The sequence below is a fragment of the Cryptomeria japonica genome, chromosome 6 (genome assembly GCF_030272615.1).
Source record: "Cryptomeria japonica chromosome 6, Sugi_1.0, whole genome shotgun sequence".
Lineage (NCBI taxonomy): Eukaryota > Viridiplantae > Streptophyta > Pinopsida > Cupressales > Cupressaceae > Cryptomeria > Cryptomeria japonica.
This window is the reverse complement of record NC_081410.1, coordinates 448781290-448807910: the sequence shown is the minus strand read 5'-3', so window position 1 is coordinate 448807910 and position 26621 is coordinate 448781290. Positions and strand designations below refer to the sequence as shown.

The following is a 26621-nucleotide window of genomic DNA, read 5'->3' as shown; positions in this document are numbered from 1 at the left end:
CTTGGAAGCTGACAAAGACAAAATCCAGAAAGAGGATTTCGGCCCCTCGAAGAGCACTAGAGCCAACCTGAAGAGAAAAATGGATTCTTCGCCTCAGTAGATCCAAGAGTTGAAGAATATGGCTCAGGAGATGAGTAACCTTGAAGATCAGATTGTTGATACCTTAAAGTCCTTGGGTTAGCTTTGTTTATCTGGTGTTGGATTTTTGCTGACTTATGGTTCGTTGCTACTGTCCTTTTTTGTTCGTTATGTAGCTTTCCTTTCTAAGTGAACTTTGTTTGAATATTTTTATTCAGCTTGTAAACTCATGGTTTCAGGCCCTGTAAAACCCATTTTTTTTAATAAAAAATATAAATAAAGCAATTAACACTAGGCATGTTTGCAACACACAATAGAGAAATCACTAAGCAACATTGACACTATTATTTTCCTAAGTGGAAAACCCTCTTGGGGAATAAAAACCACTCACAAAATTTCCTTACTGGCCTATGATGATAAAGTTTGATAACAATAGCCTCACTAGCCTAGAATGCCTCACTGGCAGTAGATAATTTCAAAATGTCTCACTGACAAGACCTTCAACTACTTAACAATTTGAAAGAATTGTTACAGAGGATTACTCTGTTTCTCTAAAGCACATTGCAGTTCAATACAATCATATTATTTGCCTCATAGACTTCACTATCAGAAGCCTACCAGATATAAGACATATTCATACAGAGATTGTTTTTCAATAATGTCTCACTTTTGCATATAATATTTACAATAAACTCAATGCAAGTTGCACGAAAACATTTTTTTCAAATGATACTTGCAACTATCTATCATAATAACATAATAACATAAAAAGAAAATTCCCTTTGTAACTTCAGTGTATACAACTGTCTTAGAAAGATAGGATTTAGAACAAAAGCCCCCGGATTTTTCAAAACAATAGACCACAATATCTTCCATTTTTTCTTTTCTTTTTCAAAGCCTTTTTCAAAAAATAAAACCCTATTTAAAGAGCTACCAAAACTGATTTTTCAAAAGCACAAAACCGCAGACCAATAACTGTCGTTTTAACTGAAACTGAAAACTAATCCTTTTCAATTTCTATGGAACGAAAAAGGTTTCAAAATAGAGCATAATGAACCTATATTTTGTCCATGAAAGAAACTACTTCATCTTTTCCAATATTGTCAACCAGAAACATCTCCTTTTCATTATAAAATGAAACAAGATAACCAATTTTGCAGAGTGCATTCAACTTCCCTATTCCATGACCCAGTGTAGATTCCAAGTTACCACTAAGAGTCCACTGTCAGCTCAAGAACACTATGGCGGTTGTGCCCTTGCTTGATTGCAGCTCGAGTTTCATAAAGAAACCAAAAACAAAACTCAAATTCCTACAAACTACTTCAAAGTTATAAATTAGGGCAAGAAAAGAAAAATACTTGATATTCCACAATTATGTTGAATATTCCCCAATGATGTTGTAGACTAACACTCGTGCCACACAAAAATGATAATGTATTCTTTTTTTTTCACTCAATGAAAATGTCAACCAATATTATGACTTTGTGTTCATAATGTCATTGTCTATTTGATTTGGCCATTGAGAGAAACTTTAAAAATTTTGAAAGCACAAAATCGGAGGACTAGAATGACTTCACTCTCTCCATTTTGGCACTAAATGAGTAGAATAAAAATTTGCACAAGGTGGACACTTTGGTGGATGAATCCATTATGTTGGTGCTAACATCATGTATTTGTCATTATTTTTATTGCTAACTTTTTTATGCAAGTGCAGGTTCATCTCAATTGATTATAGCTCGACATAATTTTAACCATGTAAATTGTATTGCTCTAAATTTTGTTGCACCATGATTTATAAGGATAAAGACATTTTCTAATATAAAATCTTTTAATAGCTTTCATTGAGTCCAAAACATCATACAAACTCAGATTTAAAGAGTTTCTTAGCTTATTGTAATGCCTGTGAAAATTAAGGTTTCACTAATTAAGGTAACAAAACCACTAATTTTTCTTAAAAGACCATTAAATTGAAAGAGGGATGGACCTAATAGATCTAGGCTTACTCCCTTTGGGGAAAAAGCTCTGAAATTTTGATTAAGTTCAACTTGGGGTTAGGATTATATTCCCTCATTCTAAGTTGAATTGTAAAAATGTTGAAATTAGAATAAATGGGTGAATATTGAAGAGATCAGACATAAATAGTAAGATATGGTTGTTGTAAAAAGCCACAATCTGAGTAGAAGATGATGGTTCATATTTGTTCCCATAAATTTAGCCTAATTTATCGAAACCAGGGTGGTGGTCTCCCCAGTCCTTTGAATTCCCCGTCATTAAAAAAGTGAACTTGTTCGTCTCTATGAATCCTATTGATCATTTGAAAAGTAGCTTTGTACCTATTTCTACACACAATAAAAAGAGGGGAAATTATTGGAAATAAGGGTTTCCTAAGTTAAACCCCGATTTAGGAATCAACATTGAATGAAATAATACAAATACTAAAATAAATGCTAGATAGATATAGCTCAAATCTACAGTTGTTGATGATGATGCATTTCTTCTTTGAATGTAATCACGTATGTTGTATGAAATGGCATGGACATGACAAAACCCTAATCACGCACACATGCTTGTATCAGAATGATGTAATTTCTGCTCCACAATGACTAAATGATGAATATGCAGCCTTGAAGACCTCTGAAAATGCTTGATAATTAATGCTTCATGGATGCAAGAATGCTCTTGGGTAGATAATGTATGGAGACTTTGATTGCTTAGATGAAACTAAGTTCATAAAATATCTTTATATAGGGGGTTCTAGGTAGATTACCAATTAGACCAACCTCCAATAGTTATGCAGAGCCACGAGGATCAATGCCCATTAGGAAAATACCACTCGGGTGCCCCAATTCAAATTTGGGCCCCATTGAGAGGGACCAGGGCATTGGACACCATGGTCCTTCCGCATAAGGGACCAATATAGAACTCAAGGGAGAGGGGTACCTCACTAGGAGACCCACCAATGGTTGTTCATGGCTTTAGAACTGGAGAATAGGCACAAAACAAACCTAAAAAAGTGATGAGGATAGAACATGCTAAAGTAGGGGCACAAACATGAGGTGTAAATTGGCCCAGTGACAATTTACGACACTACATTTAGCCCCCCTTTAACAGGAGTATGAGCCTATGCAAATACTTGTGGTAAAGTAGATGAAATAGAGGAGCAATTAGGAGCACAATCACATGGAGTATAAGACACCACTAATTTTGAGGAACCAAGACCCCAATATTAGGATCTTAACTCACTCAATAGCATGCAAGGGCACACAAAACAAGACAAAAACAAAAAAGGAAACAAAGGACAAAAAGGACAAAAAGGCAAAAGACAAAAGACACAACATGCAAAAGCTAAAAATAAAAAACAAGACCTCAAGTCAACCAGCTAAAGAGAAGTCAATATCAAAACGTCTCAACCACTAATATCACTCTTAAAAATGTCATCCCAAGAACACAAGTGATCACATAAAAAGAGAAAGAGCACGCATCATCCATGAACTACAAATAAAAAAACTATGAGCTCATGAGAAGAAAGGGGGAAGCATGGATACACATTCTAGACATGTTTTTCTAGGTGATCAATGAGAAGAAGAATGAGAGAAGACATGGATACACATTCTAGTTGTGTTTTTCTAGGTGATCCATGTTGGGGAGGAGAATAGGAATAGTCTAGCCATGTTTTGCTAGTTCCACTCACCTTGTTGTGTGTGCAAGTGATGTCTTATTTCAACTGTTAAGCAACCTATATAAGAGTTTGTTTTATCTATCTTCGAGCATGCAACAACCTATGTAAGACATGAAATGAAAATGAAAATGTGTGTTTGGTATTGGAAACATTTCATGTAAGATTTTATTTTATCTAGTTTCAAGAATGTGCAACCCCGTTTAAGACAAATATATGTCTGGTTTCGACATCTCATGCAAGAGTTTGTTTTCTCAGGTTTCGAGAATATGCACCTTGTATAAGACATATATCAATGTTGTGTCTAGTTTTGGGCATGAAACATCTCATGTAAGATTTTGTTTCTTTTGGTTTCGAGAATGAACACCTTATTTAAGACATGCAAAAATATAGTATATTGAGGGCGATATGTATGCCCCCTTAATATGCCAACATAGCCCTCTGTTTATGTTGTAGGGAAGCTAGAAACAAGGATACCCACCTTCAACACTAAGGAGATATCATTTAGGCAACAATATTCATAAGTCCAAGCTAAAGAGGAATTACTCTTACAAGCGAGAATAAGATAGTTGAAAAAGAGATTTCTTGCAACAAGTGTAAAGGGGATCCTTGCAAGAGAAGAGATCTTTCCTCAAAAGACATCTACCTCCAAGAGGAGTTTCTTGAACAAACATAACATCTTCTACCAAAAGAAAGGAAGGAGAACAAGAATGCCTACCTTCCTCCTATTGCAAGATGAAAGGGATTCTTGATGAATGATGACACACTTTTGACCCAAAGTGAAGGGTTTGTTTATAATACATATACATTGCCAAGTGAAAATAGGTTGTAGTCAAGGATACATACCTCTTGCATAAGAGAGAATCCTTGAGCAAACAACAGTTTCACACAAGGAATAACGTCAAATCATAAGCAAACACCACTTAACAAAGGAAAAGTGGATCCTTAGAAAGGATAAGAGAGATCAATTCTCCCCAAGTGTAGGGAGATTGAGAAGAATTATACAACCTCTAAGGAGATATTATATATAAGAAAATGCACAATGTACTCTCTTGAAGAAATATTCCATGCAAGAAAGACATTTAGATATGCAAAATGCTACTCTAAAGAAGAGGCAATCTTCAAAGAGAAAGAAAGAATTAGAAGAAGGATCACAAACACCCCTAAGGAAAGATTAATCATAAGAGACGTACCATTTTATGCAAGAAAGGACATCAAAACATGAAAAATGCATCCCTTTAAAGGGAAGAGTGAAACCTTGGATAGAGAGAAAAGAGGATAACATCCCTTCCCCCTAAGCATAGAGACAAGAATGAACTATGTTTATGCCCCAAAATGATTGTAATTGAAATAACATCACCTCTTATGACAAAAAGCCCCTAGTAGAGTCAACTACTAGTGTCATAGGGTGAGGAGCAACATGGAGGATGAATGGAGTACTATGACACTACCTCTTCACCAAGGAAGAGTGCAAGATCAGTTGTAAGAACTATGCAAGCCCTATCATATTAGTCTTGAAAAAAAGTTTTAAATGCTTTACATTTTCCAAGAGAATGAGAATAACTAATGTAGACACCTAAAATTGTCCTGCTTATCCTAAGTCTTCTATTAATTATTTATTTAATTAATTCATTTATCTTATTCTAAGTCTTATCCAAATCCTTCTTTCTGCCAACCTTCGAAATCTTCTTCGTTTCTCCTTTCTTAATGTCCTTTTGATGAAGACCCAAATGTAAGGCGATCTTGTTACTTTTGACCCCAATAGGTTCCAATTCTTGAGCTGCAAGAGAACCATCCCCCCAGCCAGCTTCACTTCAGCACTAGAAATGGCCCCAACTGAGCTACTATTGGCTAATCCATCTCCATTTGTTGACTCCCAACTACTTGTAGAGCCTGGGTAGAGTCCAAAATCACACTATCAAGGACCAACCCTGATGCACCCTGATCCAAAGGAATTAACCCTGGGTGCACCTCCTATTGGGTAAGGTCGTACGTCCAAGGCTTCAAATATGTTAAAGGTATCCTCCTCATGTCTCTCCTATAGGGACCTCTTTTGTCCCTGATTCCTATTCTTTGTCTTAACTAGGGCAAAACCATCAGCACCCACAACTTCATCAGACATGGCAGCTTTTCCTTTGTCAACGCCATCTATGTTATGGGTCGGTTGTTGAGGTTGGCGCACCACCAGTTTATACCTAGGACACTTGCACTGCAAATGACCATACTCATGACACAGACAACACTGAAATGGTAAAGTCTCATAATCCAACTATTGAACCCAAGAATAAGAACCCGCACACATATCTATAGCATCTAGCAAGGGCTTACTAAGATCAATTTCAACACAAATCCGAGCGAAAGTCATTACCTTTCTCCCCAAGGTTTGTGTTAAGGATCTAACTGGCCTACCAAGCACTAAAGCGAGCATCCGCAACACATCCTCCTAGCAACATTCCACTAGAAAATACAGTAAACGAACCCACGCTGGAACCCTATTTGGGAGCTCCTCTGAAGGGTTAAACCCTGCATGCCAAGGTTTGATGAACAACCCCACTTGGTTGTAAAAATATAGCCCTCCTTCAAAGACTCTATTGCGATCCAATTGGCCTACCAAGCACTAAAGTGAGCATCTACAACACATCCTCCCGACAACATTCCATCGGAAAACCCGGTAAACAAACCCACACAAGGACCCTGTTCGAGAGCTCCTCCGAAGGGTTAAACCCTGCATGCCAAGGTTTGATGAAAAACCCCACCTAGTTGTAAAAATGCAGCCCTCCTTCAAAGACTCTATTGTGATCCTCCATGTAGTTGAATGCAACCATGAAGTAGTTGTTTGCTAGCAACATAATCTCCATTTCCGCTTCCAGTGCCCAAGTCCTCTAAGCCCAGTTCTCCGAAAACAGCAGAGAAACCCTCATCCCCAAAAACTTGCAATATAATGAGTGTTTTGAAAAGTATTCAACATCTTTAGCTATCATATTCGGAGGAATAACCAACCTCGACCTCTCACTGCACCTCTCTAGACAGCCATTAATCTTCGTAATCCGAGAGCCACCAGCACTACCAAACCCCGAATTTGAGGCAAAAAGGTTATTATCAAAGGTCTTGACACTTTGGGATGGGATTTTAAACCCACCGCAGCACAGAAATCCATGTCGAGAGATGCCTTCGAGGCCTCTCCACCAATACTAGACATAGCACCTCGTGAAAAGCCCACACCCCGAAAAGAGATGAGCAAGGGCTACACACACCCCTGCAAGGTACCAAACATCCCCCTCCCAAGCTCCACCACAAGGCAGATCAGACCCCCACCGCCCTTCCCTGCAAGCAGTCTGCGAATCCACAAGAAGCCCCGAGCCCCTGCCACACGCAGCACCAACCCATGTCCCGCAGCCACCGAACCTCCACCAGCACACACAACCTCAAGATCAACCCCTCCCTCCACCAGCACTCACCGCCCTCCCACCGACGCACCAACATGCAGACGCTTCTCACGAGCTAGGGCTTCGATGCCCTAGCCCGAGCACAACAACCCTCCGTGCACAGCTCCATCCACATAGATTTCCGAGTAATTCATTTTTTATTTAATTTAAATTAAGTTAATTATTTAATTTTATTTATTTAAGTTATTTAATTTAATTTTTTAATTCTTAAATTTTTAATTAGCTTATTTTTTGTCTTAAAAATAAAACTATGATATATTTATTTTAAACTATGAAATCAACCAACTTGGGGTCTTCTTTATATTTCAACTTGAGTTTAAATGACAATAATTTAAATTATTTCATTTAATTTCATTTTATTTTAGTTATTTAATTTAATTTAATTTACACTCACAAGCACGTCAAACCAAATGTCTTTATTTTCATTAACACATTTTAACATCCACAGTGAGTGTAATACACCTCTCAATGTAAAAACATAATTATTATTTATGCATATGTTTTAAATAAAAATGAGGTGTTTGTATTCATGCACGTGCACACCCAAACATGCGCATGCGCATGCGCACACACCCACACACACACATGCACATGCACACACACCCACACACGCCCACACACAAACATGCACGTACACATCCACGCACGCACCACACACACACACACACACACACACACACACACACACACACACACCAAGTACAATCACAAACAAAATAAGCACTAGCTGAAACAAACCAAAATACAAACACCACAAATTGAATGTTGAAGTCCATTCAAACATGACACATAGTGAATGTCAAATTTAGTTCAAACACAAAACAAAGTGAACATCAAAGTTAGTTCAAAAACACAACACCACACAAATTTAACTTTCATAAATACATACAAATGCAAATGCAATTATGTGAATTCACATACATACAAATGCAAATGCACATATGCATTCATCCACACAAAGTGAATGTTATTGAATCTTTGTTGTACACACGTTCACAAAATGAATGCCAAAGTTAAAACAAACACCGCAAAAATTAAATTTCACACACAAAAAGTTAATTTCAATTATATTCACACAAAATTATATAAAACATTAAACATGGAATCCTCTCAAACACAAAGAAGTTAAAACACACCACACAGAAGTGAAAATCAAAGTTAAGCCAAAGACACATCACACAAAATGTATTCCAAAGATAGTTAAAATACAAATACCACACAAAGGTAATGCCAAAATTACCTTTCAGTGCACACATGGAAACAAAGTACATGGATTTTGTTCAAAGTACAAATACAAAAAATGTGATATATAAAGTTCAAACAAAGAACATAAGTGAATTTCAAACTTAATACACTCTTCATATAATGTGAATGCAAAAGTTTGATCAAACATAGAAAAAATGTGTGCCAAAGTACATACATATACAACAAAATGATTGTCTTTAAAACATATTTCAAATATATTTTTTTTGTTTCACACATAGTTTATTCAAACATATACAAAGCAAGTGCAAAAATTTAAATAATGACATAAATGAATATGAAAGTTCAAAGACATGCAACATTATTTCACATCACACATCTTGTTCAAACATACACTTCACATGTCAAAGCTAGTACACATTTTACACAAAATTAATGTTAAAAGTTCAAAAGATAAACACGCATCATACAAAGTTAGTTCAATCACACATGAAGTAAACATTTGAAGCGCAACACAAACAAAGTAAATGTCAAAGTTCAAATATACTTCACACAAAATTAGTTCAAACACACGTGAAATAAACACACACAATGTGAATGTGAAAAGTTAAAACACCTCACAAAAGGTTTGTTGAAACACATATTTCACATATGCAAAGTAAATTAACAGAAATTCAAACATGCACTCACATAATGAATGCCAACAAAAAATATAAGGCAATGTCAAAGTTCACACACTCTCACATAATGAATGCCAACAAATAATATAAGGCAATGCCAAAGTTCACCCACACACTTCACACAATTTAAAAATGTAATAAGAGGATGCAAAAATTCAAAACATGCACACAAATTGAATACCCAAGTTTAAACAATAAATGCATACAAAGTAAATGATTATAGTTCAAACAAACAAACAATTAATTTATGTTAAAGCTCAAACACAAAGATCATATAATAATAAATGCAAGCAAAGTGAATTTAAAAGAGTTAAATTTCAAACAAGCAAATCAAATATCAAAATAGATCCAATATAAGTAAATCAATATAATGTTAAAAGTTCAAAAGATAAACACACATCGTACAAAGTTAGTTCAATCACACAAAGGTAATGTTAAAATACAAATACCAAACAAAGGTAATGTCAAAATTACCTTTCAACGCACACATGGAAACAAAGTACATGGATTTTGTTCAAACATGTCAAAGTACAAATACAAAAAATGTGAAATATAAAGTTCAAACATAAAACATAAGTGAATTTCAAAGTTAATACACTCTTCATATAATGTGAATGTGAAAGTTTGATCAAACATTGAAAAAATGTGTGCCAAAGTACATACATATACAACAAAATGTTTGTCTTTAAAACATTTTACATATAATTTTTTGTTTCACACATAGTTTGTTCAAACATATACAAAGCAAATGCAAAAATTTAAATATTGACATAAATGAATATGAAAGTTCAAAGACATGCAACATTATTTCACTTCACACATCTTGTTCAAATATATACTTCACATGTCAAAGCTAGTACACATTTTACACAAAATTTTGTTAAAAGTTCAAAAGATACACACGCATCATACAAAGTTAGTTCAATCACACATGTAGTAAACATTTGAAGTGCAACACAAACAAAGTAAATGTCAAAGTTCAAATATACTTCACACAAAAATCAGTTCAAACACACGTGAAATAAACACACACAATGTGAATGTGAAAAGTTAAAACACCTCACAAAGAGTTTGTTGAAACACATATTTCACACATATGCAAACTAAATTCACATAAATTCAAACATGCACTTTGTGTGAAGATTTTTCGACATAGAGTGTGGATGCCAAAGTTACAACACTTTTGAAAGTGAATCAAAATTCAAATCACATCCATGTACCGATACAAACTAACAAAAAAATAAGAGGATCAAATATAAGTGAATGGATCTCTCTCTCTCTCTCTCTCTCTCTCTCTCTCTCTCTCTCTCTCTCTCTCTCTCTCTCTCTCACACACACACACACACACACAATGAATGCCAACAAATAATATAAGGCAATGTCAAATTCACACACTCTCACATAATGAATGCCAACAAATAATATAAGGCAATGCCAAATTTCACCCACACACTTCACACGGTTTTAAAATGTAATAAGACAATGCAAAAATTCAAAACATGCACACAAATTGAATACAGATCATATTATAATAAATGCAAACAAAGTGAATTTAAAAGAGCTAAAATTCAAAGAGGCAAATTAAATATCAAAATAGATCCAATATAAGTAAATCAATATTCAAACACACATTTCACAACTAGTGGATGCCAAAACACACTAAAAAAACAAGTGTGTTCAAGTCACTTCAAATAAACAATTAATTTGTGTCAAAACTCAAACACACTTCATATAAACAAACAATTAATTTGTGTCAAAACTCAAACACACACTTCATATAAACCAATATTCAAACACATATTTCACAACTAGTGGGTGCCAAAACACACTAAACAAATAAGTTTGTTCAAGTCACTTCAAACAAACAATTCATTTGTGTCAAAACTCAAACACACACTTCATATAAACAATAAATGTAAACTGATGAATGCCAAAACTCAAACCCACACTTTATCATACAAAATATAAATGATTTCCCAAAATAAAACACTGCAAACATATTTAAACTACAACTTGCTAATAACACAACATTAATAGTTAAAAAAATAAAGCAGTTAAAAAGACAAATTCAAGTTTAATGAAATATAACTATGCTTAAAGTTATGAGTACTAACCATGGAACATGGTGTTTCATCTCTTGAAGGTTGCTCTTCTTGTAAATTAAGTTTACCAAACAATATATATTTAGCCTATAGAACAGGTTAGCACTGTTCCAAAGGTTCCAATGGCTGTTGAGTAACCCATTACTCTAAGCCACTCATACAATACATATTTACAGTTTGTAGAGTAGTTAAAAACTTGGGGAATTCACCTATTTTTCTTACTAAAATGGAGCATTCCCAACGATGATCTAAGTTAAAGACCTGGTTCGCCAGAGTACCACACAGTTTATTAAGGAGTTCGAACCCAAAATCTGGATTCACAATTACATAAAAAAATAATTGTAGAAATTTTTTATATAATTAATAATTCAATATAATGAAATAAAAATTAAAAAATGCAAAAAAGAATAATATAAAAATCAACACAGAAATTATAGGCTGAAAAAACGGCCATGACAAATGACCATTGCCTGCAGCCTTGAGGAGGGGGCCAATTCAACCCCTCCTAAATAATTTCTTTTATTAAACAACAAATCTATGTACATACCAGTTTACAAATAAGTTGACCAATTTAAGCAACTGATTCAAGAAAGAAACAGTTTAAAATTTGCTCTGCACTGACTCCAATAACAATTGAGATACTCTGCACTCTATGTGTCAGTCTACAGACCACCCTGCACTCTATGTGTCAGTCTACAGACATGGCAAAGATATTTATGAATATAGGGGAAAGGACCCAGTAGTCGTGCACCCTAACTTCACGCTTCTCAAAATCCTACTTGGAAATTTCAAATCACTCCGATTTTTTTACAGCAGCTTACTTGGCAAGTCCCCTGCTTATAACTAAGGTTTCAGGGCCACATCATCAAATATGATGCCACATCAGCATGCTTTTTGCCAAGGTGTCCAAAACAGCCCCAAAAAAAAGTGAGACCAATAGGCGTGCAAAAGAGACCCCAATAGTTGTGCAGCCGATGTGGCATCACCTGATTGGTTACTTTTTACAATATTAGTACATTTCTTAACAACTATTGGTACATTTCCTAACAACTGTTGGTACATTTCCAAACAAAAATTGATTTTTTTTGTTTCAAACAATAGGTTTTATTTGTTCAATTTTTGGAACAAAAGGTATCAACAACCCTCACAACAATTGGAACATGCTCAACTACTGGGTCCTTTCCCCTAGTAGTCAAAGAATGCCAGATCCGAATAATATCAATATGTGGCTGCTCTCCTGAAATCATAAAGTAAATGTATTGGGTTATGATTTATTACTAAAAAATTAGTAAAAACTAATTTTAGTACAATTACTAATGGGTGGCAAGCACCAAGTAAAGTGAAATCTTGTGTTTGATTAATGGGAAAGACAAGGGGGATTGCACGTGATCAATAAGCACATTATGCTCCTTAGCTTGCTATAACAAGGGCCGTAATAGTGTTGCAAAGGCGATGTTTAACCCTTCTATTTAAGCCACATAAATAAACACGGGATTAAAATAAAATGCAAGAAACTGTAAACATTACTCAGTTACATGGAAATGATGTTTCTACAAGTTAGAGAAAAATTATGTTGCATCCATAAATCCAAATATGTCAACAATTGGTTTTTCTAGTTATGGCATGAGCTATTTAGAAAAAGATTTTTAAAATTCAGTTGATGAGTTGGTTTACACGATCCTTTTTAAAATTACATATTTCTCAAATCAATTTTAAAGAGGATTCAACATCGGCATGGGCACCAGAAAAAAAAAACCTTAATAGGTCATAGTCAAATATTGCATAATAAATACTCACATGCCTGATCCAACAATCCCTGGTACTGCTGAAGCTGGTGCATAATCACTGAGTGTTTGAGTCTTAGTAGCATCAATCCCTGGTACAGCTGAAGCTTCTTGTTTAGAGTAGCTGGTGCCTCCTCAAGGCATGACATTTATATGAGCATAGAATTATTTTGGTTATACATGGATTTAAAAGTTGAAAATAGTTGGACTTCACCCCAATGGTTAAGCGGATTTCATAAGACTTCTAAGTTCTGAGGTCATAGCCACATTCTACACACAAAACAGAGTGAGCGAGAACATAAATCCTTACTAGGAGTTTCAAATCAAATTTGAGTTCTACAATCAATCAGAATTGATATTCTAGTTCAGGTTTGAATAGACTTTACATAGAATATGCAGCCATGGAAAGCTAAGAGTATATGGTAATCAGAGCAAGAACATCAATCCTTTAGTAGGAGTTTCAAATCTATGGTTAAGAATCAAGATGACTACTGTAGTTTAGGAAACTTACAAACTTATACTCAGCTAAACTGTGGACTTGAGTTCTACAATCAATCAAAATTGATATTCTAGTTCAGGTTTGAAAACACTTTACATACAATATGCATCCATGAGAAGCTAAGTGTATATGGTAATCAGAGGTTTGAAATCCAAAATCCATATTCAAATTGTTCCATAGATTTAAAGTAAATTTGAAACATTTGGTGATGCAAAATTCATATGGACCCTTTTGGTTCAAGAAATATATATATTTCAAACTTCATGAAATTATAGCTATGAGACTGTGAGTGAATTATAATTAAATGCAGTCTCAAGTCTGGATTATAAATTATAAGACTACAGATTTGATATATATGCTCTGTTAGACAGTATATCGTGACTCAGATCTAAAAATTTAAACATGACATGGTGAGCAAGGTTGACCTCCAGGATCATACAATGGGTAAAAGAACTATGCTAATTAGAGTAAATAAAACATTAGATTTTAGATTTTTTAAATTCAATTTTTTGAGTATAACTAAATAAACAAAAGGATGGCAAAATCTAAATTTATAATCAAATACAAATTCAAATGTAGTGACTCAAATCTAAAAATTTGAACATGACGTGGTGAGCAAGGTTGCCCTCCAGGATCATACAATGGGTAAAAGAACTATGTTAATTAGAGTAAATAAAACATTAATTTTAGATTTTTTTAATTAAATTTTTTGAGTATATCTAAATAAACAAAAGGATGGCAAAATCTAAATGTATAATCAAATACAGATTCAAATGTAGTGCTTATGATACACAAATTCAAATGTTGGTATGTGCTGTATTTCCTGTTGCTTGTGATGTGTAGTTTTGCTTCTTTTCTCCTCCTCCTCATCATCATCACTACTACCTGAATCACCCACAAAAAAGACATACCAAATACCAATAAAACTTTTTTTAAAAACAATCTACACATAAAAATACAAAAGAAAAATACATATCAAAAATATGGAAATACAACTCACAGACAATAAAAACAGAGGAAGCATGGCCATGCCAAACAAAAATAGAATCAAAGAAAAAAAATAGAAATAAAAAACATAGAATGATAGACCAAAAAAAACTAACACAATAGAATGTGATGTAAACAGAACTTTCTAAACATTCATTAAGTCACTGAAGTGAATCTGACTTGAACAATCAAACTGTTAATATCAATTTAAATGCAACATAAAATTGTATATTAACATATTAAAAATATATACAAAAAAGTTCACAATAAATTTTATTTTGTTTTATGATAAGTTTTAATTTATTTTAAAATTCACTCCACTTTTAGCAAGATTCATTCACCTATTTGTTGGACATTGAATATTTAATTTGCAATGAGGAATTAGATGTAGCATACATAGCATACATATCTGGCCTCAACCATTACAGTTTTCCAAAAGCTACGCCATCTCTAGCAATGCGTTCAACATGCTCCCATTTTCAGAGCTTTAAGCTTCAGTAACATGGTTTCTGCCCTCACTTATATTGGCTAAGCATTCTTCTATCTCTGCAAATTTTGTTGGTTTCCAAAATTTTTTACTCATAGAAATCAATGCCCTAGCTTGATTTATAATAAAGTTTTAAAAATTAAAAAAATAAAAACAGTTCAAAATTTGTCTCAGTGCCTTCCTTGCTAGTAAAGTAACCAAGCCAGGTGAACCAGAAAAATGGTCCTGTTATTTGAATTTGTCGTACCTTGGATTAAAATTTAAAATTTAAATAGCCAATATAATATTGTAATTTTTTACTTTAAGTCGTTAAGAGATCATGGATGAGGCTATAAAAGAAAAATTATTTGTCACAAATTTTAGGTACCGAGAAAGAAGAGGCAAAAGGAAGCTTCACTTTGTTAAGTCTCTAAAATCCACGTTGAAAAGGAACTTAGGCTTTCTGTTGTTGCATTGAAAGGTCCTCCAATTTTGGCTCGAAACCAGCACTTTGCTGATCTATTGAAGACCCACGTTGCAGAAAAAGTAAAGAGGAGCATGTCACGTTGGATGAAGCTGGAGGAGTTTGAGGGACTATGCATAACTTCAGCGCAGATTCAACGTGGATGATTTTCATCTTTTGACAGGTGAAGATGCGATAGACTTCTTCATGGCAACAACAATCTAAACTGTACAATTTATGAAGTTTATGAAAGGAGATATCTTGAGATCTTCTAGTGATTGTTGAATGCCATAACTCATAAAATTTTGGTCCCACTCTGGAAATTTGGCTGCACTTTGCATAAGGACGGTGATATTTCAATTGAAGAGGGAAACGATGGTTGGGTTTCCTTTGGTATGTGTGCTTAGGAATAGAGCACAAACTTGATAAACTACTCTGACTTCTGTAGGACTATATTAATCTTTTTGAAAAGTATTGGACCCTACAGATGTCACATTCACCGCGTAGTTCAGGCTTACTTTTGTTGGGCTCTCTTTCTTTATGACCAGCCTCCTGGCACTACCGACCAGAGTAACTGACATGGGTTTTATTGGCCAGAATAATCTGTTTCCACGAATGTTGTGAGTGCTTTCTGGAGATTGCAACAACCTTTGAAAAGGGATATATAGCACTATACGAAGCAAGGGCCCTAGATACACTTGCTAATCATGTTAGCCATTCATCTACTGATTCTCCATCGCTCAACTGGCTATGATATTGATGAAATTTTTGCTAAACAAAATGACTGTTAGAACAGAGATATCTGAATATTCAAGTCAACTAGCTACTGTGGCAGTTGCAATAGCCAAGCAATTTGCAATCGAGAAAACATTACTCAAGTTTGATGCTCTGCTTTCAATGTTAACTGTTACTAATTCTGAGCATTTGGCCCGCATACGGATTTCTGTGATTGGCTTCTAGAGATGCAGCTTGGCTAACATACGTGCATTCTTGAATTGGAACAATTTTATAAACAGTTTAGAAGGCTGATCAAAAACATCTGATCAATTGGCACTGCCCATGATGGACATGTTTGAAGAGGATTGGTTGATTGGTCCAATGGAATTACCAGAGGGGAAATGGCAGTTCCATCAGATAGGTGTCTTTTGATTGTTTTGGAAACAACAAGGATTGAAGTTGCTGTATTAATAAATGAGCTTGCTCATTTGAAGTATAAATACAGTAATAGCAGAAATTCAAGCCTCGAAGAAGCCATTATAAGACAACAGTGTCTTGCCAATATGCATTGGTAGAAAATATAATAAGATTGATCTATAATGTTTGTGAAAGGCAAGATAATTACATCTGCGAATTAAAGCAACAGTTGCTTTAAATGAGACAGTTAAAATTGTTATTAATTTTCTTTGGGATGCAAAAGTTTATGATATGACGAAGGGGGTTAATCTATTAGCATCTGTCCAGGTTGTATGCAGGACAAGACAAAGAACAGACACTTTGAGATGGTGGTGGAGAATAACAACAAAGTGTCAAAAGAAAGTGAATTAGAAGGAGGATAGTTTCAGACAGATTTTTATGGGTAGTGATTGGCATTTTTCATGCTTTAAAGTATTCAAAATTTTGTTAATTTCTTCTTTCTAAAATGTCTTCAACTTTGTTTTGTTAACCTAATACATCAAACTTTTTTGGAGCCTAAAAGACTCTAGTAACAAGGGGTTAAGAAGCCAGTTATGGACCTAAACATATAAAGGACAAGGAAAATAGACAAATTTAACGGTCTGTCACCTAAAATCTACTGCAACTTTGAAGATAGCATGGTTAAAGACAAATGAGGAATGACAGTCCTTAGAGAAAAACATGACAGTAGCGAAAAAGGCAAGGTCTCATCACATCTGCAAGTCCTTTGTACAAAGCAATGTACAACAGACGACAGTAATAAGGGAAGGCAGTCTAGTGCTAGTTTAAAGGAAGGCCACAACCTTTTAAAGGACACTAATTTAGTGGAAGTGAGCATGAAGTTGAGGATGTGAAGGCTTTGCTCCAGGGATCTCAAAAGATTATTATTGAGTTCTGAAGATGCTGGATGTTGCAAGAAGGGTGATTGCTATTTGATCAAGAGTGCATAATATAGAAACAAGGACAGTCATAGATGCACAAACATAGTCTGTAAGAGTTGCAGATTAAGGTCACAGAAGACAACACTGTAATGACATAAACGCTCAAGCATTGCAAGTACCAGGTGGTGAATCATGATACAAATTATCATGCTACAGGTCTGGTCATAAGAAGAAGGGCAGGTAACTTCTCTGGGAATTGGAAAGGTAACAGTAGTGTCACCCAATCTCAGGCAAAGATGTCTTTGTTTCTTGCAAGTCAAAAAAGGGTATCATTGGGGATTCAAGACTGTCATGAGGGTTGTTGAAAGGTATAGGACATTGAGCAAACCATAAGCGGAGATTGCTGATTGAGGACACACAGAGAAGGGTAATCATAATTAGAAAATAAAGATGCCTAAGCAGTCGAAGTGGTGAAGTGGCAAAGCTATGACTGATAAAGAGTTCCTCTCTTAAGGGTCATGTGCATGGAATAAAGAAGGGTGCAAATCAATGGCAGTGCCATAGAACAGTTTAGAAGACTGCCATGGTATAGGTTGCCAGTGACAGTTCAAGAATGCATACATAATGAAAAAGGAGATATGGCAGTATTTAAGGGATGCATTGGTCGGATGATGTCAAGCTAAGAATTTTTAATGAAGACAGTAAAGGACAATCTTCAAGAGACATAGTGTTAGTCATTAAAGCTATATGGATAAAGCCTCTTGAAGGGAAACTAAAAGGGCAACATAGGCAAAGGAGTTTTCAAGACATAGCGAAAGTCATAAAGGATGAAGGCAGTCCTCTATTTAAGATTAATGTGACAGTACTTTCAGGTTGCAGAGCCAACAGTGAACAGGGCATGACAATGAAGTATTTCTCATGGATTACAAAGAAATCACAGTCAAGACAGTTGAAAGACAGTCGACCACATTATTAGTTGACATGTTAAAAATGAAAATACTCATAAATATTGTCAAGATTCTTTAAAGGTCTTTAAGTAGCAGAGAACCACAAGGAAAGGACGGGGACAGCCAGCAAAAGGAAAACAAGTACATGACAAGTCTGAGCAAACAAAGGGGTAAGTCAAAGTGTCTTTCATGGAAAACAAGGTATAAGATAATGCTTGAGAGATAATCTAGCATGCATGGTATTACTAGTTGCCCCTCTCTTAAACAGAGATAATTCAGTACTTTCCTTTCTACCAGAGTAACTAAGCCAGGTGAACAAGAAAAATGGTCCAAGAACCTGATTCATAGAAAGAGCTCAAATGTATACACAAGTGACCAGATAATCTAATGGTTTATGTGATCAAATATGATACAAAATTTGGTCCCAACTCTCATACAAAGAGTTCATTGTTCATAATGACTCTTCTTGTTGGTTGCAAGGAGTTAATTACGCTAATAGTACTCTGCCAAGGTAAAACTGAACATGGTGAAGTAAATCAAAAGAAATCAAAAGCTTCAACTAATATGGTAATCCTGGGACATATGCCGAGATTAGACAAGTAAAAAAATGGCTAAGAATAAACAAGGTCAAGAACAAACAAGAGCTATTCTGAAATGCCTGACATGAATAAATAAAAAATGAACAATATCACAAATATTATATGCATATGTTATAAGCCATGAGATTGCCAGCATACGCATGGCCAGCTTCATCAATTGCTGCCAAACACAAATTTAATATTTAAAAACAAATGAATGGTAACAGTGATCCTAGATTGCAGACCATTACTAGAGAGATGAGCTAGAATGTCTCAAACGCTATTGCTCAACAGAATCTTTTATTCTCTGTCGATCAAGTTAACATTCATGTCAATAAAATATGATTACATTCTACATGTCATAAAATATAATTCTATGTTCTTTGATATTAAAAATCACCCTCTCAAAAACATATATCCATTAACCAGATGAAACAGAAGAGAGGTAAAAACAGCATATGAATTTAAGTAACCATACTCAAGAATTCCTTTGGAGGCGCTGGAACTTACAACATTCCTCCGCAGATGATTGGCGCTGCGGATGAGTCCTGTGGCGTCAGAGCAGATGCAGGGTACAGGTCATATTGCGCATTCTGGTGAGGAAATCTTGAAGCATGGGCGCCATCACTCTCTCGGACAAGCCCTCACTGTTGAAATCGCCATCGCCATCACCACGGGAAGGGCTTCTCCACGCGCGCGAGGTAACTTGCAGGAAACTAAACAAACAGTCTGTCGGTTTCTCAGATTACCCAGCCATATATATATTAGCAGCCATATATATTAGCAGCCATGGAGCTTTTTTCAATGGGCAGCCATGGAGCTTTTTCAATGACTATGGAGCCAACAGCCATGGAGCTTTTATCAACGGCTATGGGGCCAACGGCCATGAAGCTTTTCTCAAACGGCTCTGCTTTTTTGAATGGCTGGCTATAGAGCCAACGGCCATGGAACCGAGGCAATGGAGCGGAGCTTTGTGTTTTTCCAACTGCAATTGTTAAATTATCTTCTCTTTTTTTTTTCTCAAAGCTATATTTAAATTAAACTTATCTTTTCTTTCAAAGCAATAGTTAAATTAATAAAATTAATATGAATTTGTAAGTTAGATGTTAAATTATTAAAACTAAAAATATTTGTGCATATCTTATATTAGTATATTTAAAATTAAAATAATTTGCTTAAATATATTTGGTACATCTATCTAGAGTACGTTGAGAGATATCAAGGCATCTATTTATTCACAATATCAATTTAAATGTAAGCGCCTTAAGACTGATATCTCTCAATGTATTTTAGATAGATGTATTAAAAATATCTAAGCTAGCTTATATTTAAGTGCTTTGTATACTCTCTCTCTCTATTGATGGCAAAATTATAATTTGTTCCATGTTGATCCTTCTTTCAAACAATAATGATAGATAAATCTTATTGTAGCTATTTCTCTTACTTCCTGTGGAAAACTTATGGCATATCCTTTATATTTATAATGATTTCCACTTGTGTGTGTATCTTAAAGAATTGGGTCGACACATGTTATCAACATTTCCTCTATTTGTTTTAAATTTGTAAGTTCTAAAGGTTGTGGACCAAGATCCATGTTGTTTATGATGGCAACAATGCAGCAAATTGAGAGGCGATGAGGGGGCGAGAGATGGGGGGGCGGGGGGTTGACTCAATTTGCTCAAAAACTCTACACAACTCAAACTTAAATTCAAATCTGATAAAAAATCAACACTACATCAATAACACATATAACATCAAGATTTTTGACATGGAAAACCCGGTTAAGGGAAAAACCAAGGTGGGAACCTACCCACAATGAGATAATACCCTATTAGGAGTAAGTGAAATATTATAATGGGAATTGCACATGCATTTAGGCACACTAATCAAAACACAAAACAAGAAGGGCTACAACCCTGGGGAAGGCTCACTGTTTTACAAAAGGATTTGGATTACATCCGGAGAATCATAAACTGATGAAATAGCATCTTCCCATTCCTGGTTACAGTTCCAGTTAAGCACATATACTCAAACTTTGCTATTCACACTTCTTCACACTTCTTTGCACTTCACCTCTACAACTGAAAGATCAAATCAATATTTGCACATGCAGATACCAAGCAGACACATCCGCAATATAACTATTACATATATTTATACAAATCATCAACCTATGTTTCAAGGTCGGCTAAACCCTCAACACAAATTATAAAATAATAACCTCATACGCTACAATAATACATGTGGATAAAAACAATGTGGGCTAAGACATAGTCTAGACCTAAATCAATATCGCAAACACACAACACCTCCAACAATTATGCCTCGAACATTCGCAACACGCTACAACCACCAAGAATGTCGCATAACATAGAGTACACCACCAGATCAAGAAAATGATCAATAACATGCACAACAATCAATACAGACCATTAACACGGATAGGACCTGATTTAGAAACATCCACAAGCAACGTGAATCGCACCAAAAACAACCGCAACAACACCACTTACTAGAATCTTCATCATTATTATACCAAACCTCAAGAACACAAACCAAATTGATTGACAAACTGAAAGATTCACTTGTGGACCTCCAAATCATGAACCATTTGAATTGAGGACACATATGAACGTCCCAAACACTCTGCTAGATCCGCAAACCAAGATAATGAAATTCTGGAGCAATGCGGAGCACAAATCAAAATACCAAATAACACGGACAACTAAATAACCAACCACAATACCGGACCTCATAACTCGATCAAATCATCATGTAGACCACTAAAACTTCTACCGAATCAACTAGAGATAAGTATCTCTAAACCCATTAAACCACAACATCTCATTTGCAACACACTAACCAAACCAACTCATCCAATTTAATTGTAACACTGGAATACATAGAAGAATATGTTGACATCAATGACAAAACATCATTCCAGCAAACTTCTCAACAATATCCAACAATCTCCCCCTTTGGCATTGATGGCAACATATGAATATGAAAAACAATCAATGCAAAGAAATAAATCAACAACCAACAATCTCCTCATCACTCACAAAAATCTCCCCCTGAGATCAACACATGATATACCAATTTTTCACATGCTCTTCTCCCCCTTTGACATCAATGCAAAAGGCACATACAAATCATTATTTTCTCACCCTTAGAAGATAATCTCTCTCCCTTAGACAAACACACAAATCTGAACAATGGAAACACACCATTAACTACTCCCCCTAAGTAGCAGCCTCAATCATCAATCTGGATCACAAGATATCTCTATGAAGTCCATCGGACTGATGCAACTCCATGCATCCTAGTTCTCATCAAGAGGGGCAATCACCCCTAGTTTCTCTCTAATATACTCAAATATATCTTTAGGAAAAGGCTTCATGAAGATATCTGCAATTTGTTCCTCTGTAGATACATACTCCAATTTGACTTCCTTTTCATTCACCTTCTCTCTCAAAAAATGAAACTTGATTGATATGCTTAGTCTTTGAATGCAACACCGGATTCTTAGAAATGTTAATAGCACTTGAATTATCATAGTATATAGCAGTAGGCTCATCAAGAGTAACTCTGATATCCTTCAACATTTGCTTCATCCAAATCACCTGAGTACAATTGCTAGCAATAGCAATGTATTCATCTTCTGCAATAGACAAAGATATAGCATTCTGCTTCTTATTCATCCATGAAACTAATCTCTTACCCAAGAAAAATGCACCACCACTAGTTCTCTATTTCTCATCAACATCACCTGCTTAATCAACATCAGTAAAAGCACTCAAAGTAAAATTATCATCACTGGGATACCACAAACCAAAATCAATTGTTCCTTTCAAATATCTGAAAATTCTCTTCACAACAACAACATGAGAATCTTTAGGGTCAGCTTGAAATCTAGCAACAAGACACACAACATTCATAATATTTGATCTAGTTTGACTCAAATACAACAAACCACCAATCATAGATTTGTATCTAGTCTAATTTGATTTTGAAGAGTCATAATCCTTTGTCAAATTACATCCAGTCACCATAGGTGTACCAAAAGGCTTTGCATCATCCAAACCAAACTTATTCAACAATTCCTTCATATACTTGATTGAGATATAAATATACCTTTATCCAACTAAGTAATTTGTAACCCCAAAAAGAATTTAATTTCACCATCATAGACATCTCAAACTCATTATGCATATCATCAACAAACTTCTTGCACAAACTATCATTTCCACCAAAAATAATATCAACAAAAACTTCAACAATCAAGATGTCATCATCATCAATCTTGAAGTACATATTACTGTCAGCTGTACCTTTATTGAATTTAAGCCTCATCAAATACTTATCCAATCTAACATACCAAGCTCTTGGGGTTTTCTTCAATCCATACAGTGATTTCTTCAACTTGGGTGTCTTAGGATTTTCCTGATTTTTAGACTCTTGACCTCTTTCTTTTGCACTAGCATTTGCACCTTCTCCTTCATTCTCAAGCTTTTTCAGAATAATCTACACTAACATCCTGATTATCTGAATCATATCCACAAGATCAAATTTGTTTCTCATTTCCTTCATCAACCTTCACATTAGTACTTTCAACTATCTTCCTCAATCTCTTATTATAATAACGGCAAGCCTTGCTCTTAGGAGAATAACCAAGAAATATTCCTTCATCACTTCTAGCATAAAACTTCCCTAGATCTTCATCTCTTTTGATATAGCATTTACTACCAAAAATTCTAAAATATCTAACTGTAGGAACATGACCAAACCATAACTCATAAGGAATCTTACTGATATCACCTTTAATATGCACTCGGTTAAAGGTATACACTACAGTGCTCACAACTTCTCTCCAATAGATATGTGAAACATTTCTTTCAATCATCATGGTTGTAGAAGCTTCCTGAATTGTCATGTTCTTCCTCTCCACAACACCATTCTGCTGAGGGGTCCATGGAGCAGATAACTATCTCTTCACCCCATTCTCTTCACAAAATGAATTTAACTCACTGGAAGTAAATTCACTGCCTTTGTCAAATCTCAGACACTTCAGCTTCAGTCCAGTCTCTATCTCAACCATAACTTTGGAAATCTTGAACTTTTCCAATGCTTCAGACTTCTTCCTTAAGAAAGTAAAATTCACGTGACGTGCATCCTTCTATGCCATAACCAACTTTCATCAACCTGAGCAATCAAGCAAATTTTACCACCAACATTCAAGTAAAAGATATTACCTTTAGTCTTTGTACCTGATGCAATCTCTATTCTGGAGCTACTCAAGATCTTACACTTTTTATTCTTGAATTGCAAGTCATATCCCTTATCAACCATCTATCCAACACTCAAAAAATTGTGCTTTAGACCTTTCAACATATAAAACATCATCAGTGTTATGCTTACCATCAAGATAAATAGAACTTCTACCATGGATTATACCAGCTGTGTCATCTCCAAATCTCACTACACTACCATCATACTTTTCCATACTCACAAACTTACTCTTATCACATGTCATATGATGAGAGCAACCACTATCAATAACCCATTCATCTTTCTCTTCAATCTTAACAGCCAAGGCTTTCTCTTCAACAATGCAGCTAGTAGAATCAGTAGTCACCGAATCATCTTCCTTGATAGTAATGAACACCCACTCATCTCCTAAATTTCCTTTCTCAGACTCATCATCAATCACACCTTCATCAATGGAAAAACAACACTTCTTTTGATATTTAGACTTATATAGCTTCAATGGCTTCTTAGAATCTCTTTCCGGACACCTTGAGGCAAACCATCCTATTTTATTGCATGAGAAACATTTAAGAGGCAACTTTCCTTCATACTTATCAGCACCCTTAGGCAATCTTATGGCAATCAGGGCTTCAAGTTCTTCAAGCTCTCTCATCTCATTCTCATATATGGATACCCTTATATAACTTTCTCCCAGATCATACTTCTGTTTCCCGAATATAGTAGCTTTGAATGTAGATTCAGATTTAGGAGGGGCTCCACCAAACTCGATCAACTCAAAAGCAACAAGCTTTCTAATCATCATAACTCTAGTCACATTTGTCACAGTTCAGATCTCTTCAATAGCAATATCCTTATGCTTGTAAGAAGGAGGCAAGGATCTCAGCACCTTAGAAACAATATCAGATTCTTCCAACACTCCACTGGCACATCTGATGTTCAACACCGACTCATTCACTTTCTTCATAAAGGAGGTAATGTTCCCATCTTTGTCCATCTTCAGCATTTCATACTTTCCTTTCAAGCTCTACAACTTAGCAACTTTCACATGGTTGTCACCTTCATACAAAGTCTCTAGCTTCTTCCATATCTCATGACTAGTCTGTAAATTCATCACATTGGTCATCTCAGAATTAAACAAGGCACTCAACAATGCTTCCTTAACTCTAATATTGAATTCAGCTTCCTTTATCTCATCCGGAGTGGTAGGACAATTCTAAGGAGAATTATAAAAATTCTTAGTAATCTTCCAATAATCTTCACCGATGCATCTAAAATGACATTTCATCTAGTTCTTCTAGAGTGTGTAATTTGTTCCATCAAATCTTGAACTATCCTTCTTAAAAGCAAAGGTTGTCATCCCGGATCTCCTCAAGTGGTCAATCTTCTTCCAGAGGATCTACCTCTAATACCAATTGATGGCAACAATGCAACAAACTGAGAGGGGGGGTTGAATCAGTTTTCTCTCAAACTCTACACAACTCAAACTTAAATTCAGATCTAATAATAAACAATGAAAGCATAAATCAACACCACATCAATAACACACATAACACCAAGATTTTTGACATGGAAAATTTGGTTAAGGGAAAAACCATGGTGGGAACCTACCCACAATGAGATAATACCCTATTAGGAGTAAGTGAAATATTACAATGGGGAATGCACATGCATTTAGGCACACTACCTAGAGCTCATTGCTCAAATCACAAAACAAGAAGGGCTACAACCCTAGGGAAGGCTCACTGCCTTACAAAAAGATTTGGATTACATCCGGATAATCATGAACTGATGAAATAACATCTTCCCATGCCTAGTTACAGTTTCGATTAAGCACATATACTCAAACTCCACTCTTTGCACTTCAGCTCTGCAACTAAAAGATCAAATCAATTTTCACACATGCATATACCAAGAAGATACATCCACAATATAACTATTACATATATTTATACAAATCATCAACCTATGTTTCAAGGTCGCCTAAACCCTCAACATAAATTACAAAATAATAACTTCACACGCTACACTAATACATGCAAACCAAAACAATGTTGGCTAATACATATTCTGGACCTAAATCAATACCGCAAACATGCAACACCCCCAACAATTACACCTCGAACATCTGCAACATGCTACAACCACCAAGAATATCGCATAACATGAAGAATACTACCGGATCAAGAAAATGATCAATAACGCACACAATGATCAATGCAGACCATCAACATGGATAGGACCCAATCTAGAAACATCCACAAGCAATGTGAATCGTACCAGAAATAACCCCAACAACCCCACTTACTAGAATCTTCATCATTATTATATCGAACCTCACAAACACACACTAAATTGAATGACAAACTAAAAGATTCACTTGCGGGCCTCCA

At 35.2% G+C, this 26621-nt stretch overlaps 1 long non-coding RNA gene across 1 annotated transcript; it reads right to left on the bottom strand.

Moving 5' to 3' along the window:
* Nucleotides 1-14141: 14141 nt before the first annotated feature.
* Nucleotides 14142-19953, bottom strand: LOC131037584 (uncharacterized). Its single transcript, XR_009104254.2, has 2 exons — nucleotides 19474-19953; nucleotides 14142-14353 (listed from the first exon to the last, which is right to left on the bottom strand). It is a non-coding gene; the product is annotated as an uncharacterized LOC131037584 (long non-coding RNA).
* Between the last annotated feature and the right edge of the window lie 6668 nt (nucleotides 19954-26621).